Source organism: Chiloscyllium plagiosum, chromosome 8, assembly GCF_004010195.1.
Source record: "Chiloscyllium plagiosum isolate BGI_BamShark_2017 chromosome 8, ASM401019v2, whole genome shotgun sequence".
Lineage (NCBI taxonomy): Eukaryota > Metazoa > Chordata > Chondrichthyes > Orectolobiformes > Hemiscylliidae > Chiloscyllium > Chiloscyllium plagiosum.
In genome coordinates, this window is record NC_057717.1 from 73,279,393 (window position 1) to 73,297,709 (window position 18,317).

General features: G+C 42.6%; 2 non-coding genes across 2 annotated transcripts; both read right to left on the minus strand.

Moving 5' to 3' along the window:
* Window positions 1-12,080: 12,080 nt before the first annotated feature.
* trnag-ccc lies at window positions 12,081-12,152 on the minus strand. Its single transcript has one exon. It is a non-coding gene; the product is annotated as a tRNA-Gly (tRNA).
* A 4,895-nt stretch (window positions 12,153-17,047) lies between these two features.
* On the minus strand, window positions 17,048-17,119 carry trnag-ucc. Its single transcript has one exon. It is a non-coding gene; the product is annotated as a tRNA-Gly (tRNA).
* Between the last annotated feature and the right edge of the window lie 1,198 nt (window positions 17,120-18,317).

An 18,317-nucleotide genomic window follows, 5' to 3' on the forward strand; every position in this document is an offset into this window, starting at 1 on the left:
GCCGAAGAGCAACCCACCCAGACCCATTCCCCTACATTTACCCCTTCACCTGACACTACGGGCATATTAGCATGGCCAATTCACGTAACCTGCACATCTTTGGACTGTGGGAGGAAACCGGATCACCCGGAAGAAACCCACGCAGACACGGGGAGAATGTGTAAACTCCACACAGACAGTTGCTCGAGGCAGGAATTGAACCCAGGTCTCTGGCGCTGTGTGGTAGCAATGCTAGACACTGTGCCCTGAGATATGCAGTTTAACTCGATTGAACATGCTCAATTGCTCAAAGTTTAGGTCAGGTGGATTGCAAGGTTATGGGGATAGAATGGGATGCATCTTGGTGGAATGTTTAATGGTCCGAATGGCATGTTTCCAGACCTTAGGGTGTCTATGATTCTATGCTCCTTCACATCTGCCTCTATGGATGAGGTAGACTATCACTTGATCCAATGTCCCCTTGGGTGTGCAAAGGCTGCCAACATCATGAAAAACCCCTCTCACTCCGTTAACATTCTCTTCCAACCTCCTCTGTCCGGCACAGGACAGAGATTTTTGAACACACGCAGCAACAGCTTCAAGAGTAGCTTCTTCCCTGCTGTTATTAGACTGCTGCTGAATGGAACTCTCTGACTTCAAATACTTGCTGATATTGTCGATATTAATCTCGCTTTGTGAACCTCCTGTATGCCTCGCTCTGTCTAACGCACCCTGTAGTCTATATGTCCTTGTTTGCTGTGATCTGACTGTACTGCTTTTCACTGCACTCAGGTCAATGTGACTACAATCAACCAAATCAAATCCTTATTGAAGTTTATAATTTAATAAGGGGCATAGATAGGATTCATGTTAGCTATCTTTTCCTAGGTCAGGCCATTTCGGGACAAAGGGGCACATTTTTGTAAGGCGGGAGAACAGAGATTAAAAAGTGACGAGGGGCAAAGTTTTCGCACAAAGTGCACTTCGTGTGTGTAATGAACTTCCTGGGGAGTGACGGATGTAAGTACAATTACAATGTTTAAGAGACATTTCAATAAGGACGTGAATAGGAAAGGTTTGGATGGACATCAGCCAGGAGCAGGCAGTTGGGACGAGGTTAGTTTGGGACAATGTTAAGGATGGACTGGTTTGACCTAAGGGTCTGTTTCCACGCTGTATAATTTTATGAGAAGTTCAGTGAGTAAGTGGGATGAAAATAGTCTGTGTAATACTATGTCGAGAAATGGGAGTCTTTGTTCCTTCATTTTTGTCTTGAAAGGGTTTCAGAGTATTGTTAGATTTTTAGAAGATGAGCCTAATCCAGACCCAGAAGCAGCAAAGAGCCTTTCTCCCTATCTAGTCCAGCAGTTTGCATTGTTGCCTCAAACACCTTCATTACCTCCGATCCTTCTAAATTCCAGGAGCATGATATCCATTCTTAATGCTACATGGAAACGTGAGGAAACTATCAAACCCTTTTGAATCTGTCACAATAATCTCCAGGACGACAAACATTTTCCTTTGATTCTTTTACTCAGGAATTGTAGAATGCCATTCATTTTCTCCAACTTGATAAGCAAAAGCAGGAGAAGACCACTCAGCCCTGCCTGTTCGTAATAAAAGATAATGAGGCCATTAGGAATGTACATAAGGATAATAGATGCCCATTCAGTCTGCTTGCACTGACTGCATTATTGAAATAGGTAAGGGCGAATATACTATTCAGAGAATACTTACTCTGTACTCACCACCACATTTTATTTTGAATTGAGCCAGGATATAGACTTCACTGGATGGTTCACCATTTATTCCCCATTTCCTAATTGTCCTGGAGAATGTACTTGAACCACTGCAATGTGCTCTAAGTAGACCCATAATGCAGTCAGGCAGGGAGTTCCAGGATTTTGACGCAGTTTCGCAGAAAGAACGACAATTAATTTCCAAGTCAGGATAGTCAATTATTGGTGAGAAGCTTGCACATGGAGTTGTTCCCATGGATCTGCTGTTCTTGACCTTAGTAGTAAGTCATGTGTATGGAAGGTGCTGTCTCATGTATGCAACTGAATTTCTGCATTGCGTCTCGTGGGTAGGATACCCTGCTGCTACACAGCGTCAGTGGTGGAGGAAGTTAATATGATGCCATTTAGGTGGACTGACTGAGCCCTGGGTCTCTGGATTACTGATCCAGCTCACAACACCACAATGCCAGCACTTCCTCTTCATTAAACAAGTTGGGGTAATATTTCCACTGGATTTCCCCATTAATCTTTGATAGTTTTATATTCATCAACCTGTCTTAAAATATTATGACACACCTCTGAGAGAAGTGGGCCTTAAATCTGGGTCTTCTAGGCCTGTGCGACAATGATACCTATTTCAATCAACCGGTTCAAACATCTTGTGATGTACCTCCAGGGCAGGTGTGTCTTGAACCCCGGTCTTTTAACTTCAGACATGTACAGTAATACAATGTCACAAGATTTCCTTTCACCATTAAGCTTCTAAACTGATGAAATACGGATGTGGTCCATGCAATTTGTCCGTATAACAGAACTTAGCACAAGATCAAGCCATCTTACGCCCTGTCCTCAATCCATGTGAAATATTTAACTCTGAGGTAACATTTGAGGTTGATGTTGCTCATGTCCCAGAGGAAACTGCTCAAATTATAACTCTATCTATACTTTCCACCGTTGCTGGCAGCTCTTCGGTCTCTTCCACTCTTCTCAGGCTCTGGCCTGTATCCTTCCTCTTTCCTTCCTTCTGTTTTGTGGCCAGATGGTGAGTTGACAGTGAGTAAGCTGGAAACGTTGTATATGAAATGGATAGGGACCCACTCTTTATCTCTGGGAATGTCGATTTGTGAATTCTAAAGAGCTTCCAGGATAGCAGATGTTTGACGATCGCAGGATGTGCTCATTAGCTGGCGAACGATCCTGTCATTCTTAAAGTGGTGTCTAATAAAAGGCAGAGAAAGAGAGAGTATTTCTTTTCTTTTCTCTCTCCCGTAGCACTCGGGCCCCGGAGGGAGCAAGTACTCTTTCTTGAGTGTCTCCTTCAGAGGGAGCTGGTACACCAAATTGCTCATTTTGCGAGTAGCTTCTGCCACTTCAGCAGGATTCCTCTCTCAGGAGTTAGGATCAGCAGCTGCTGACACGGAGCACTTCTGCCTTCTTTCCCAAATGCAGCAGACACTTGGATCCTGTAGGATGTGGCTCATGACCAGACTTATTGACGAGGTCAATCAGGCCATTAAAGCGATAGACTTAAAAACTGCCGCTGGGCCGGTTGGAATGGTGATTAAAGATATAATAATAATTTTGAATAAAGATAATCATATAATTCCGAGAATATTCTCTATGTGGATTAGAACCGGAAATGTTCCCAAATAGATAAAACTAGTCATACAGTGCTCATCCCCAAAACGAATGATAAGGAAGAACTAAAACATATAGATAATTATTGGGCCTATCCTGCTCAGGATATTTACGAAAAATATTGCAAGGAGATTGCGTGCAGCAATTGATCTGAATAAACGGCAGAAAGGATTTCTCACGAGAGTGTCTGGCTGTGATCAGAACATTAAAATACTACATAATATCTTTAATGCAGCCAAAAAGAAGAAGCAAGAACTGGCGGTAGTGTTTATCGATCTAGCTAAAGCTTCTGATTCTGTGGGAAACAATCATATTATAAAAACCCTGAACAGACTATCAGTGCCTGCAGAATTTGTAAAGTTAATAACAAATTTATATACTAATAATTACACAATAATAGATGGATTGTTAATAATAATAGAACAATAGAAGGACGTTGCAAAACCAATAAAATTGATACCTTAAAAGGAGTTAAGCAGGGAGACTCACTGTCGCCCATTTTGTTTAATATAGCATTAAATTCTCAAAGAATTACTTTGGAAGAGGGCAACAAAGGGATTTTTTTTTAGATCCCAATGGTGACACATGTCACTGCGAATCACTGACGTTCACTGATGATATTGCTCTTGTGAGCAGTAATTATGAAGGAATGCTGCATAATTTGAAAATAGTGCTGAAATGTGCACATCCTGCGATCGTCAAACATCTGCTATCCTGGAAGCTCTTCAGAACTCAGAGACCGGTGTTCAATTCCCGCCTCAGGCGACTGTGTGGAGTTTGCACGTTCTCCCCGTGTCTGCGTGGGTTTCCTCCCGGTGCTCCGGTTTCCTCCCACAGTCCAAAGATGTGCAGGTCAGGTGAATTGGCCATACTAAATTGCCCGTCGTGTTAGGTTAGGGGTATGGGTGGGTTGCGCTTCGGCGGGTCAGTGTGGATTTGTTGGGCCGAAGGGCCTGTTTCCACACTGTAATGTAATCTAATCTAATCTAAATCTAAAGAGTGGGTCCCTTATCCATTTCACATACAACGTTTCCAGCTTATTCACTGTCAACTCACCATCTGGCCACAAAACAGAGGGAAGGAAAGAGGAAGGATACAGGCCAGAGCCTGAGAAGAGTGGAAGAGACCGAAGAGCTGCCAGCAACGGTGGAAAGTATAGATAGAGTTATAATCTGTGCAGTTTCCTCTGGGACATGAGCAACATCAACTGATTGAAATAGGTATCATTGTCGCACAGGCCTAGAAGACCCAGATTTAAGGCCCACTTCTCTCAGAAGTGTGTCATAACATTTTAAGACAGGTTGATGAATATAAAACTATCAAAGATTAATGGGTAAATCCAGTGGAAATATTACCCCAACTTGTTTAATGAAGAGGAAGTGCTGGCATTGTGGTGTTGTCAGCTGGATCAGTAATCCAGAGACCCAGGACTCAGTCAGTCCACCCAATTGGCATCATATTAACTCCCTCCACCACTGACGCTGTGTAGCAGCAGGGTGTCCTATCTACGAGACGCAATGCAGAAATTCAGTTGCATACCCTATCTACGAGACGCAATGCAGAAATTCAGTTGCATACACGAGACAGCACATTCCATACACATGACTTACTACTAAGGTCAAGAACAGCAGATCCATGGGAACAACCCCATGTGCAAGCTTCTCACCAATAATTCACTACCCTGACTTGGAAATTCATTGTCGTTCTTTCTGTGACACTGAATCAAAATCCTGGAACTCCCTGCCTGACAGCATTATGGGTCTACTTAGAGCACATTGCAGTGGTTCAAGTACATTCTCCAGGACAATTAGGAAATGGGGAATAAATTGTGAACCATCCAGTGAAGTCTACAAACCTGGCTCAATTCAAAATAAAATGTGGTGGTGAGTACAGAGTAAGTATTCTCTGAATAGTATATTTGCCCTGACCTACTTCATAATGCAGTCAGTGCAAGCAGACTGAATGGACATCTATTATCCTTATGTACATTCCTAATGGCCTCATAATCTTTTATTACGAACAGGCAGGGCTAAATGATCTTTTCCTGCTTTTGCTTATCAAGTTGGAGAAAGTGAATGGCATTCTACAATTTCGGAGTAAAAGAATCAAAGGAAAATGTTTGTCGTCCTGGAGATTATTGTGACAGATTCAAAAGGGTTTGATAGTTTCCTCACGTTTCCATGTAGCATTAAGAATGGATATCATGCTCCTGGAATTTAGAAGGATCGGAGGTAATGAAAGTTTTTGAGGCAATAATGCAAACTGCTGGACTAGATAGGGAGAAAGGCTTTTTGCTGCTTCTGGGTCTGGATTAGGCTCATCTTCTAAAAATCTAACAATACTCTGAAACCCTTTCAAGACAAAAATGAAGGAACAAAGACTCCCATTTCTCGACATGGTATTACACAGACTATTTTCATCTCGCTTACTCACTGAACTTCTCATAGAATTATACAGCGTGGAAACAGACCCTTAGGTCAAACCAGTCCATCCTTAACATTGTCCCAAACTAACCTCGTCCCAACTGCCTGCTCCTGGCTGATGTCCATCCAAACCTTTCCTATTCACGTCCTTATTGAAATGTCTCTTAAACATTGTAATTGTACTTACATCCGTCACTCCCCAGGAAGTTCATTACACACACGAAGTGCACTTTGTGCGAAAACGTTGCTCCTCGTGTCTTTTTAATCTCTGTCCCCTCGCCTTACAAAAATGTGCCCCTTTGTCCCGAAATGCCCTGTCCCACGGAAAAGATAGCTAACATGAATCCTATCTATACCCCTTATTACATTATAAACTTCGATAAGGATTTGATTTGGTTGATTGTAGTCACATTGACCTGAGTACAGTGAAAAACAGTACAGTCAGATCACAGCAAACAAGGACATATAGACTACAGGGTGCGTTAGACAGAGCAAGGCATGCAGGAGGTTCACAAAACGAGATTAATATCGACAATATCAGCAAGTATTTGAAGTCAGAGAGTTCCATTCAGCAGTCTAACAACAGCAGGGAAGAAGCTTCTCTTGAAGCTGTTGCTGCGTGTGTTCAAAAATCTCTGTCCTGTGCCGGACAGAAGAGGTTGGAAGAGAATGTTAACGGGGTTGGACAGGTATTTCATGACGTTAGCAGCCTTTGCACACCCAAGGGGACATTGGATCAAGTGATAGTCTACCTCATCCATAGAGGCAGACGTGAAGGGGCATAGAATCATAGACACCCTAAGGTGTGGAAACATGCCATTCGGACCATTAAACATTCCACCAAGATGCATCCCATTCTATCCCTGTAACCCCGCATTTCCTATGGCTAATCCACCTGACGTAAAAGTCCACGGGACTTTGGGTAATTGAGCATGTTCAATCCACTTAAACTGCCCACCTTACGGGCAGCACAGTGTCTAGCACTGCTACCACACAGCGCCAGAGACCTGGGTTCAATTCCTGCCTCGAGCAACTGTCTGTGTGGAGTTTGCATATACCCCCCGTGTTTGCGTGTGTTTCCGCCGGTTTCCTCCCACAGTCCAAAGATGTGCAGGTGAAGGGGTAAATATAGGGGAATGGGTCTGGGTCGCTGTGGACTTGTTGGGCCGAAGGGCCTGTTCCCACACTGTAAGTAATTTAATCTTTAGGCCGTGGGAGAAAACAGGAGCATCTGGAGGAAACCCACTCAGACACGGGGAGAACATGTCTTCCTATATGCAGCACTCATCACAGTTTAAGTTTTGTTTTAATTCGTCGTTTTGTTGAATTTCTTCTGAATAAACTATCTGGAGAGTAGTTGTTTGAGCATTCAGTGTGTATTAGTGGGTCAGGAGCGTGCTTCTCCGGAAACATGGGAGAGGTCAGATTGAATTCTATCCCGTTACAGATCCCATTGCAATATACATTTCCTCGTGAATTTCAACAGTTTTTAGATATTTCAGTTTTAATATCCCCACAGTGATGCCCTTGGCACATTGCCAATTTGGACAGAGTGGCACTGCTTTTCTTTGTGAACAAACGGAATGTCAAGGAGTCGGATTGGAGAATGTATCTTGGAGATAGATGTTATTTCGTCTGAAATAAACATAGACCATACTAAGAAAACTGATAAGGTCAGGCAGCATCTCTAGAGAGATGATAAAGGTGTCAAGGGAGTAGGCACGGGAAAGGTTAAATCGAAGGTGGGGCTTCAGCTGAACGGAAGGATGTTAGAAAAGTAATGATTTCTGAGCAATTGGGATGGGGTAATGCTGAAGAAAGGATGAAATGGATTGTAATAGGGTGGAGGCTGCAGAGATTTAATGACAAACGGTTTCATGGAACCAAATCTAAAGGGACTGAAAATTGGTTCAGTAATAATCTAAGACCTCACGAAATTAGAGCAGGAAGAGATTATACAGCCTGTTTAAACTCTGCAAACTGTCCTTACGGTCAATCTAATCATAGTTGTTTTCAAATCCGGTTTCCGATCCAGTCCCCATATCCAGTGTCTCGCTTAGCCAACGGTAATTTGTCTGTTCCAATCTGGAATGCAGTCAATGAGAGAGTAGTCACTGTCCACAGGGATAGAAAATATTCAAGACTCAGTAGACTTTTAGAGAAGCGCTGTCTCCTTATCTCAGTCAAAAATAATCTTCCCCTTACGCTGAGATTCTGTCAATAAAAACCGAATAAACTGCGGATGTTGTAAATCAGAAACGGAGAGGTTGCTGAAAAATCTCAGCAGATCCGGCAGCATCTGTGAAGAGAAACTGAGATTAACATATCGTGTCCAGTGACACTTTAGTCACCAGAACAGAAACATGAACTCTGATTTATCTTCACAGATGCTGCTTGACCTGCTGAGCTTTTTCAACAACTCCTGAGATTATCAACTTGTGTTTCAGATTCCTAGATGCACATGAAAACTTTCTTACCAGTTACCCTGTCAAGCCTCTGCCTCGTCTAAATCTAATGACATCGCCTTCCAATTTTCTAGAATGTAAACCCAATTTATTCAGATACTCAACATTGGAATGCTCAGGTACCAAATGGTGATCACCTTAAAATGATTCACCAATATGTTGGGGTCATCGCTGGCTGGGCCACCACGTATTGTGCAAACATGATTGCTGTAGTGAAGATGATGATGAGTTATCATCTTCCATTGCTGTCATTCATTTGGTTCATATAAACACACAATGGTGTGTAGTAGATAAGTTGTTGTAGGTAAAATAATGCAAGAATTCTAATTTCGCAGTGAAAGAGAATTCAATTTACTTTAGCAAAAGCTTTTGGAAGGAGCAAGACGTGAATATGGTACAGCCACGCTACTCCTTGATTACAGGCATGTGCTGAGGGTTTGTGCATTTTGTGTTCCACCCTTCCAGAGGGTCATGTATGCGTTTTTGCTTCAGAAAACCAGCAGCACGTTCAGGCGATTGTTCATCCCAAAGTATTTCAAAAATATTTCCGCTGGCTGTTGCATACTACAATTATACATTGCTCAATGACAGGAAGAAACGCTCTGCATTTACTTGTCGAAACCAATGTTTTTCATGGTCGCAAAAACATCTTCTCCACAATTGATTGCAATATCTGAAGGTCACTCCATAGTTGCCATAGCATTGATCTTTTAAGCCTTTAATTTCACGCGTTCAGATATAAGGGAGGGAGTTCCACGATTAGTGGATTAATGGCATTAGTGGAATGAGATGTTTTCCAAGCCAGGGTTGTGAGTGGCTTGATGCGGAATTACCAACTGCTGGTGTTCCCTTGTACCTGCTGTGCATACCGTTCCACAGAATAGTGCCATGGGGCTGGGAGCTGCTCTCTGAGGAATCTTGGTGAATTTCTCCAGTCCATCTTGACTCAGATGAACTATTCCAATCATCTACTTGAGCAGTAATCCTGTAATCCAGTTGATCTGCATCACAAACACTCCTTCCATTGGTCATCGTCTTCCTTTGAAGGATATCCGTCAAGATCATCATAACATTTTCCCTTAATAAATCCATCCTGTCGTGAGTTATTTAATAAAGCTTAAAATTATTATTCATATAGCTCTCCCAGAGCCTTTCAAATCGTTTTCCCAGCTCTGAGAATGTAATAGCAGGTGGACCCCCTCATAATTTGGAGATGCTTAGAAAACCTCTGAGAGACGAATCTCCTTTATTTCATCTCGGCATTTTACCCTGTCTAAGATTACATTAAAAGCACAACCCTTTACCAGAAATTTGCAAATTACTTCCAGGGCCGTGATCATGACCAATTCAATCCGCTGCAACAACAGAAATTATTAGTGAAGTTCGGGAAGCATCAGAACCCATTAGCTTTTTTTTTGGACAACGATGGACGGTCATCAAACCCAGGTAAACTGCTTAGAAGGCAGCTGTGCTCACCACAATACGACTATAGACATGTGATAACTGCGCTCGCCATTCCCAAACACACTTCACAAGACCGTGATCATGACCAATTGGAGTGGGGCTGAAATAACAACAAGAAATTGTTGGCGAAGCTCAGCAGTTCTGACAGCATCAGCATCAGAAACATTCAGTTCCGAAGAACGTTTAGTGGCCTGAAGAGATTCGTTCTGAACTCTCGCCACAACTGATGATGGGCCTACTAAGTTTCGTCGGTAATTTATTATTTATCTTTCAGCTCTCTTGTATCTGCAGTTCGTTGTTTTAAATGCAGTAGTTAAAAATCACACAACACCAGGTTATATTCCAACAGGTTTAATTGGAAGCGCTAGTTTTCGGAGCCCCGCTCCTTCATCAGACGGTTGTAGAGAACACAATTGTAAGACACAGAATTTATAGCAAAAGTTTACAGTGTGATGTAACTGAAATTATACATTGAATAACGCCTTGATTGTTTGTTGAGTCTTTCATTTGTTAAAATGACCACGATAGTTTCACTTCTTTCGTATATAAATCTCAAAACATTTTTTGAAAAGTTACATTCTCAGGTTAACTGTAACAATTGGTGTCAACCCGATAATATGTTGAAGGCCCCTTGTGTTCTCTGTCTGTGCCACAATGTTTAGATTGATTCTAATCGAAAAGTGAGTTAACAGAGTCTTACATGGATTCATGCAGTTTTTTGAGTAAAGTACAATGTAACTCTGCAAGTACAAATTCACCCCACAAGCGTATGTGTATAGTGCATGTAGGTTTGTGTGTGTGTGTGTGTCTGTCTGTCTGGGGTGGGGGTGGGGGGTTGTGAGTATGAGAGTGTTATATGTGTATGTATGTGAGTGTACAGTGTCTAAGTCTATGAATGGGTGCATGTGTGAGTGTGGGAGTGTGTGTGTCTGTCTATCTGCCTGGAGACTTGTGAGTGTGAGAGAGAGTGTAAATGTGTGCGTATGTGAGTGTAAAGTGACTAAGTCTGTGAGAGGATGCATGTGTGAACGTGGGAATATGTGTATCTGTAGGAGTGTGTGTGATTGTGTGTGTGTGTCGGTGGATACGTGTGTCTGTGTGTGTATACGAGTGCCTGTGTTTGTGTGTGTGTGTTGTGTGTGCGTGTACGGAGGCTGAGCAGAGGCTGTTAGCTAAATTCCGTACCCATACAGAGAACACTTTTTCGATTAGAACTAGTCTAAACATTTTGGCACAGACAGGGAACACAGGGGGCTAAAACCTTCAACATACTATCGGGCTGACACCAATTGTTACAGTGTTTGTGTGTGTGTGTGTGTGTGTACGGAGGCTGATCAGAGGCTGTTAGCTAAATTCCGTACCCATAGAGAGAGCACTTTTTCGATTAGAACTAGTCTAAACATTTTGGCACAGACAGGGAACACAGGGGGCTAAAACCTTCAACATACTATCGGGCTGACACCAATTGTTACAGTTAACCTGAGACTGTAACTTTTCAAAAACTGTTTTGGGATTTACTGTCCTTGCTCTCCAGCTCTCGCTCTATTAGTGACCTCTCAGTATCCCTGGAAATGTGCTAAACCTAATTTTGCTGGATTCCTGACCTTTATCCTTGGTGAACTGACAGTTGAGGAATATCATTTCCAAATGACTTCTGTCCAAGATAGCAACGATCAACGTGTATCCTTCCTTAATCAGTAAAAATCATTGTTGGGACTGTATTTACGAAATTGATGTTGTTCTGAATCAGAACAAACCGCCTTTGTTAAGAAGATGGACTAGAGCCCTTTTATTTTCTAATTTCCGAAAGGCAAGTATAAGGCATTGCAATTCGATTGGTCAAACTGTCAGGTTGAATCAAAACACATTTTACTCACGCTATCTTTGACATTCAAACATAAAAAAATACGTAATGCTGGTCTCCCTGCTATCGGAAGAATGCTTGTGAAACCTGAGAGGATGCAGAAAAAAAATCACATGTTTGTTTCTAAAATTTTGATTGTTTTATGGCTCGAGTTTATTTGATCATTGTATAGATTTGACACGTTAATCCTCCCTCCCCACGACTACAGAAGCTGTTCAATGTTTAGTGTTTCCAGCGGCTTCTGTAATTATTTCAAGTTCCTGATGGAAGCAGCCTCTCATTTTTCGGGGAAAACAAAACATCCTTGCAATACGTAAATCAGAAATAGAAAGCAGCAGAGGGGAACATTTCTCAGATGCTGAGCAATGCTGCCCGATCCCCCATTGCAATTCACAGAAACCATCACCACGAAAAGCAAGGAGCAATCTGGTCGATCCGTCTCACCACAGAATAAAGCACGGCGAGTCTCGATTTACCCCCGCAACGTTCCCTTAAAAAAGCACAAGACTGCGATGGCCAGGAATCGAACCCGGGTCAACTGCTTGGGAAGCAGCTATGCTCACCACTACACCACCATCACCTTGATTCCCCGCGCTTTTCACCCTTCATAAACGCACTTAACCAAGCCGTGGTCATCACCAACTGGATTGGGGCTGAAATAATAAAAATAAACAAGAAATTCCTGGTGAAGCTCAGCAGGTCTGACAGCACCGGAATCAGAAGCCTTCAATTCTGAAGAACAGTCAGTGGATCGGAAAGTTTCACTCCCAACAGATGCTGCCAGACCAATTGAGTTTCCCCAGCAATTCTGTGCTGACTCTCAGATCTGCTGTTCTTTGTAGTAAACAAAGCAAACGTTGACCCACCGAACGGGTATTGGGCCAGGGGCAGATGTGAAGGAGCATAGAATCATAGAATCCCTACAGTGTGGAAACGAGCCATTGGACACGTCATATATTCCACCAAGATGCACCCCGCTACCCTATCCCTGTAACCCCGCAATTCCCATGGCAAATCCATCTGACTGACACGTCCTTGAGCACTATGGGCAATTGAGCATGTGCAATCCCCCTAAACTGCACATCTTTAGGCTATGGGAGAAAACAGGAGCCCCTGGATGAAACCCATGCAGGCACGGGGAAAATGTGCAACCTTCACATAGACAGTTTCAATCATACAGAGATCAAGATAATTGAGAGTTTAAGAGTGGGAGTCCAGACAATTAGGCTGCCGTATGAATGATGGTATGAACAGACAGATTTCAATGCCATTTTAAAAATCTCTTCAGTAACATGACTCCCTACATTCAGCATTCATCTCAGTTTACGTTTGTTTCAATTCATTGTGTTTTTGAATTTCTTCTGAATGAAATATCTTGAGAGTGGTTGTTTGTGCATTCAGTCAGATCTGTGTATTAGTGGTTCAGGAACATGCTTCATAGCAAACACGGGAGAAGGCAGGTTGAATTCTAACCCCTTACAGGTCCCATTGCAATATGCCATTTCCTCAATTGCTTTAAGATATTTGAATTTCAATATCATCACAATACTCTGATGCACTTCTTAGCACTTTACGAAACTGTACAGAGTGGCATTGCTTTCCTCTGTGGACAAACGGAATATCAAGGAGTCGGAGAATGCATCCGCTCACAGAAAGAGGAACAGATAGATGTTATTCCATCTGAAATAAACATAGACCATACTGAGAAAACTGATAAAGTCAAGCAGCGTCTATAGCGAGATGGTAAAATTGTCTGGGGAGTAGGCAGGGGAAGTGTTTATTCGGAGGTGGGGGCCTCAGAAGGATGTCAGAATAGTAATGATTTCTGAACAATTGGAATGGGTGGAAGGCTGAAGAAAGAATGAGATGGTTTGTAATAGGGTGGAGGCTGCAGAGATTTATTGACAAATGGCTTCATGGAACCAAATGTAAAGGGACTGCAAATTGGTTCAGTAACAATCTAAGAGCTCACAAAATTTGATGAGGAAGAGATTACACAGCCTGGTTAAACTGTGTGGTCTGTCCCTGCGTCCAATGCAATCATAGTTGATTTCAAATCCCCATATCGCGTGCCTCTCTTAGCCACCGGTAATCTGTCTATTTCAATCTGAAATGTAATCAATTCACAGGGCATTCACAGTCTGCAGAGAGAGAAGGTATTCAAGACTCAGTAGGCTTTGAGCGAAGCGCTGTCTCCTTATCTCAGTCATAAATAATCTTCCCCTCATACTGAGATTTTGTCAATGAAACCCGAATGAATTGCAGATGGTGTAAATCAGAAACTAAGAGAGGGGTTGCTGTAAAATCTCAGCAGGTCTGGAAGCATCTGTGAAGAGAATTCGATATTAACTTATAGTGTCTGGTGACCCTTTAATCACCTGGTCGGAAACGTGAACTCTGTCTTCACAGATGCTGCCAGAACTGTCCAGATTTTTCAGCAGCTCCTGATATAATGAACTTGTGTTTCAGATTCCTAGAGGAACAGGAAGACTTTCTGAGCAGTTACGCTATCAAGCTCTGCTTCCTCACAATCTGATTCATTGTATGAAATCGCTTTTCAATTGTCTAGATTGTAGCCTCAATTTATTCAGGTATTCAGCACTGGAGCACGCAGCTACCAAATAGTGAAATAGTTTCAATGATTCACTAATGTGTTTGAGCGATTACCACCTGAGCCACCACATATTGCTCAAACATAATTGCTGTGGCGGAGATGACGAGGAGCTATCATTTTGAATTGCTGCCATTCATTTAGTGCATATAAACCCATAATGCTGTGTTGCAGGCAATTTCCTGGAGGTAAAATAATGCACAAATTCGAATTTAGCAGTGAATAAGAATTCAGGTTATTTTCGCAAAACCTTTTGGCAAAATTAAGACACAATACAGTACAGCCACGCGACTCCCTGATTACTGCTGGAGAGTTAGGGCATTTTGTGTTGCAACCCCTTTCAGAGAGTTATGTACGCTCCTTTCCTACTGTAAACTGGCAGCATGTTCCGGGCCATGGTTCATCCCAAAGGATTTCCAAGATATTTTCCGTTAGCTGTTGCATCCATCAGTTGCACATTGCTCAATGACAGGAAGAACCTCTCTGTATTTACTTGTGGAGTCCAGTTTTTGCATGGTAGCAAAAACATCTTCTCCACAAAATCTGAATGTCACTCTGTAGTTACCATAGCATTTCTCTTTTACACCTTTAATTTCACGCGTTCAGATGTAAGGGAGGGAATTCCAGGATATTCCAACAATGGCACTTGTGGAGCTGAGTTGTTTTCCAAAATAGCGTGGCGAGTGTCTTGATGTGGAATTGTCAGCTTGGGTGTTCCCGTATATCTGCTGTGCTCAGCATTCCACATGATAGTGCCGTGGGTATGGAAGCTGCTCTGTAAGGAACCTTGGTGAATTTCTACAGACTGTCTTGAATCAGCTGAACTATTCCAGTCAGCTACTTGAGCACTGATCTTGTAGTCCAGTTGATCTGCATCACAAACCCTCCTTACATTGGTCATCGTCTTCCTTTGAAGGATATCCGTCAAAATCATCATACAAGTTTTCCCTTCGTAAAACCATCCTGTCATGAGTTATTGAATCAATCTTAAAATGAGTATTTATATAGCTCCACAGAGCCTTTAAAAGCATTTACGAAGCTCTGAGAATGTAATAGCAAGTGGATCTCCTCATAATTTGTTGATGTTTAGAAAACCTCTGAGAGATTAATCGCATTTATTTCATCTCAGCATTTTTCCCTGTTTAAGATTGCTTTAAAAGCGCAACAGGGCGATGACACAGATCCGAGCCCGGGTCAACTGCTGGAAGGACACATTGCAAATTACTCCCAAGGCCATGATCATGACCAATTCAATACGCTGAAATAACAACAGAAATTATTAGCGAAGTTCAGCAGTTCTAGAAGCATCCGAACCCTTTAGTTTTTTTTTGGACACCATAACACTGCGATAGCCGGTAATCAAACCCAGGTCAATTGCTTGGAAGGCAGCTATGCTCACCACTATACCTCCATGGCCGTGTGATAACTGCGCTCGCCAATCCCTAACACACTTAACGAGACTATGATCACTACCATTTAGAGTGGGGCCGAAATGAACACTAGAAATTGTTGACGAAACTTAGCAGTTCTGGTAGCATCAGCATCAGAACAATTCAGTTCCGAAGAACATTTCCTGGCATCGAAACGTTCGCTCTGAATTCTCCACAAATGATGCTTCTCCTCCTAAATTTCGCCAGTAATTTATTTGTTTTCTTTCAGATCTCCTGTATCTGCAGTTCGTTGTCTTAAATACAGTAGATTTTTACCAGCCGAAGGGGATATTGGGTCAGATGTCCGTCTATGTCATTCATTGAGGCAGATGTCATTTTAAACCAGAGAGGGTCTAGAGGAGCGGAGGTGTTTTGAAAAGAGTACAGAAATTAATACAGCTCAGCTCAAAGCACGTCGCTTAGTGCACCCCCGATGCAAATATTGAAGATGGCAGGGGAGCAGATGAGCTGAGACAGGGTGGGAGTGAGGCGATATTGCTCATGTGGAAGTATAGTCCATCAGATAACATTCTGTCAGTCTGACTAACAGCAGTCACTCAGTGGTGAAGAGTCCATGAATAGAGCGGACTGTCCCTGTCATGACTCTCCAGCCCCCGCTCAGTGAGTGAACTCTCAATCTCCCAGGAAATGTGCTGCACCCAATTTTGCTGGATGACTGGATCTGTGGTGAACTGACAGTTGAGAAATATCATTCCCAAATGACTCCTGTCCAAGATAGTCACGATTTCTGTGCCTGTGTATCCTTCTCTAATCCATAAACATCATTGTCGGAAATGTATTGACGAAATCGAGGTTGCTGTGAACCACACCAAACCCCCTGTGTTAAGAACATAGTCTCGACCCCTTTTTTTCTAATTTCCGAAAGACAAGTGTAAGGCATTACAATTCGATTGGTCAAACTATCAGGCTTGAATTAAAACACATTTTACTCAACGCTATCTTTTACATTCAAACATTTAAAAAATAATAATGCAGGTTTCCCTGCTATCGGAATGATAATTGTGAAACTTGAGAGGATGCAGAAAATGATTTACAAGGATGTTTTTAAACCTTTGATTGTTTTATGGCTAGAGTTTATTTTATCGTTGTATAGACTTGACACGTTAACGCTCCCTCCCCACGACGACAGAAGCTGTTGGGACTGTTCAGTGTTTCCAATGGCGTGTTTAATTATTTCAGGTTGCCGACGGGAGCAGTCTCTCATTTTTCGAGCAAAACAAAACCTTCAATAATTAAATAAGAAATGGGGAGAGCAGAGGGGAAAGCTTCTGAGATGCAGAGCAATGCTTTCTCGTTCCACATTGCAATTCATCGAAACCATCGCCAGGAAAAGCAACCGTTGAAACCCATTTTACCACAGAAAGGGACACCTACAATTTATCCGCGTAAGTTTTAGTTAAGAAAACGCAGCACTGCGATGGCCGGGAATCGAACCCGGAACAACAGCTTGGAAGGCAGCTATGCTCGCCACTATACCACCATCGTCACGCGAATGCTGCTGACCCCTTTCCTAAACAGACTTAACAAAGCCCCTGATCATGAGGATTGGGGCTGAAACAAAAAAAAAAATCAGAAATTGCTGGTGAAGCTCAGCATGTCTGACACCGTCAAAATCACATGCTTTCAGTTTTGAAGAACAATCACTGGATCCGAAAGGTTCAATACCCGCAGATGCTGCCAGACCTGCTGAGTTTCCCCAGCAATTTCTGTGCTGTCTCTCAGATCCGCAGTTCTTTTTTTAGAACATTACAGCGCAGTACAGGCCCTTCCACCCTCGATGTTGCGCCGACCTGTCATACCAATCTGAAGCCCAGTTAACCTACACTATTCCATATACGTCCATATGCTTGTCCAATGACATTAAATATACTTAAAGTTGGCGAATCTACTACCGTACACTTACTACACTTACATCTGTCCTATATCTATCACCCCTCAATTTAAAACTGTGCCCCTCGTGCTCGCCGTCACTATTCTTGGAAAAATGCTCTCCCTGTCCATCCTATCTGACCCTCTGATTATCTTATATGTCTCTATTAAGTCACATCTCAACCTTCTTGTCTTTAACGAAAACAGCCTCAAGTCCCTCAGCCTTTCCTCGTAAGACCTTCTTTTTAGTAAACAAAGCAAACGTTGACCCACCCAAGGGATATTGGGTCTAGTGATACTCTACCTCCCCCCTTGAGGCAGATGTGAAGGAGCACAGAATCATAGAATCTCTACAGTGTGGAAACGGGTTATTTGGCCCATCATGCGACCAACAAGATGTACCCGTGTAACCTATCCCTGGAATCCGACATTTCCTATCTTGAATCCGCTAACCCACAGGTCACTGTACATTATCGGCAATTTAGCATGGCTAATCCACCTAAACTACACATTTGTAGATGTGAGGAAGCAACACCATCTGTAGGAAACCCAAACAGACACAGGGACAACGTGCAAACTCTACATAGACAGCCTTCAATCAGACAGGGATCTGGCTAATTGGAAAGATTTAGAGAGGGAGTCCAGATAAAGACTGGCGTGTTAATGATGGGCCAAACAGCCTGAATTCAGTGCTATAAGAAACTCCATAGCAACATGATCCCTACATGGAACATTCATCGCAGTTTATGCTTTAGTTTAATTCGTCGGGTAAGTGAACATATTGCGAATGTAATAACTGGAGAGTGATTGTGCA